The sequence below is a fragment of the Octopus bimaculoides genome, chromosome 13 (genome assembly GCF_046866305.1).
Source record: "Octopus bimaculoides isolate indiv1 chromosome 13, ASM4686630v1, whole genome shotgun sequence".
NCBI classification, from domain to species: Eukaryota; Metazoa; Mollusca; class Cephalopoda; order Octopoda; family Octopodidae; genus Octopus; species Octopus bimaculoides.
The window spans coordinates 4,696,491-4,698,710 of record NC_142940.1 but is presented as its reverse complement, the minus strand read 5'-3'; the positions used below and the strand labels follow the sequence as shown (position 1 = coordinate 4,698,710).

Below are 2,220 nucleotides of genomic sequence, written 5' to 3'. Positions count from 1 at the left end.
GTAACGAAACTAACTAATCTTTTGAATTCTTAATTAAATTATGTGACAATAAATATTAAGAAAATCTTTGTACAATGTTAAAATTTCTCTGATGGTTCATGCAAATGTTACACAACGATGGTGAGATTTATCAGTGTTCTGCGATCTTCAGAAGAATATTTCGGTTTGGTTTGGTTTCATCGATGTATCACTTTCCAAGAAGTGCTTGATTTATAGAATTATTTCAATTGATAACACTGTTACAAGGCCAAAGATTTCGTGGGGAGGGATAAGGGATAATATTGACTGCAGTATTTTACTGGTATTTTATTTTAAGGATCTCCAAAAGCCAAAGGAATTGAAGGGCAAAGTTGACCTCAGTCAGATTTGTACTCAACACACATATATATACATATATATGCACACACATACATATACATACGTGCATACATACACACATATACGCATATATATATATATATATATATATATATATATATATGTAATCATATATAGACTTTGGAGTAATCCTTATATTCGATATTGTATGTATGTATGTTATGTATGTATGTATGTGTGTGTGAATGTGTGCATGTATGTATGTGTGTGTTTCCTTTAGTGTTTATTAAGTGTTTTTACCTGAAGAATTCCAGCTGGTCACAAACCACATGGCAAGGCATTCTTTTCTTCTTTCTTCAATCAAGACAGGTGTTGAGGGCTTGTGGTCGCCTGAATCAGTTGGTCTGTATGTACAGATGCATGCTTGCTCTCAGGGAAAAACTTGTATCTGTGCGTGTGTGCGTGTGGGGGGGGGGGCGTACGTTTCACTTTAGCAATACAACAGGCTGTGCTTCACACATTTTATGCTTTCTTTAAACAAGTATTTGTCTTCCCCTCTTGTGTGTGTGTGTGTGTGTGTGTGTGTGTGTGTGTGTGTAAAGTGTGTGGAAAGAAGAGAAAATTATAAAGAAATTTAAAAGCAGAGGTAAATGCTAAAATATGAAGTCTCAGTTATCACATACACTCACACACACACACATACACACACACACACAAATACACATACACTTACACACTCACACAGAGAAGCACACACTCACACTCACATATGCAAAAACACATACATACACCCACTTACACACAGAAATGCGTACACCCCACCCCCTCGAATTACCCCCCCCCCACCCATACCGTTAAATATAATTTCTCTCATCTTACTTCCCAGATGCGGCCCTAAATTGATGTTGAAGGAAGTTCCACACCCTTTTGTTTGATAATAATTAATGGTACTGCACTTTGAACACCTGGGTACATAACCAGATAGCAGGATGATGGAATAAACAGTGATAGGTGTGGTGAGGCTGAGGGGGGGGAAGGGGCAGGTTTAATAGTGGTGGTTGTGGTGGTTGTGGTGGTTGTGGTGGTGGTAGTGGTATACGTGATGGTGGGATGGGTGACGGTGGTGGTAGTGGTAATAGTTGTGCTGTGAACAGTAGTAGGTGCTGGATTACTGTGATAGAGAAATGAAATGCAGTAGTCGTAGATGCAGTAGTAGTAGTAGTAGTAGTAGTAGTAGTAGTAGTAGTAGTAGTAGTAGTAGTAGTAGTAGTAGTAGCGTTTAGGTGGAGCTGAGGCTTGATGGTGAAGTTGTGCTGGTGATGGTGTTGACAGTGATGATAATTAGGTGGTGTTGATGGTTTGGTAATGGTGATGATGATGACGATGATGATGATGATGGCTATGATGGTGATGATGACAACAACGACAATACTGATGAGGATGATGATGATGACAATAATGAAGACAGTGTTAGTAACAATGATTATGATGATGATGATGATGATGATGATAGTGGTGATGACTAACGATGCTAGAGACAATGACAACAATCATAATCCCAATGACCATGACTACGAAAACAACGATGATGATGACGATGAAAATGATGGTGATGATTATGATGATGATGGTGGTGGTGATGGTGGTGGTGGTGATGGTGGTGGTGATGGGATGATGATCATGATGATCATGATGAACATATTCCTGATAATGATAGTGGTGGTGGTGGTGGTGGTGGTGATGGTGGTGGTGATGGGATGATGATCATGATGATCATGATGAACATATTCCTGATAATGATAGTGGTGGTGGTGGTGGTGGTGATAATCGCGATGCTGCTGCTGCTGCTGCTGCTGATGCTGCTGATGGTGATGATGATGATGATAATGGGTGTGTCTGTAA

General features: G+C 39.5%; 1 long non-coding RNA gene across 1 annotated transcript in view; it reads right to left on the bottom strand.

Annotated features, from left to right (window-relative positions):
- Window positions 1–787, bottom strand: part of LOC149132799 (uncharacterized) — an 11,530-nt gene extending 10,743 nt beyond the window's left edge. Inside the window, exon 1 of the long non-coding RNA XR_016244100.1 lies at window positions 619–787. This is a non-coding gene — a long non-coding RNA (uncharacterized LOC149132799). The remainder of the gene's footprint in view (window positions 1–618) is intronic.
- Between the last annotated feature and the right edge of the window lie 1,433 nt (window positions 788–2,220).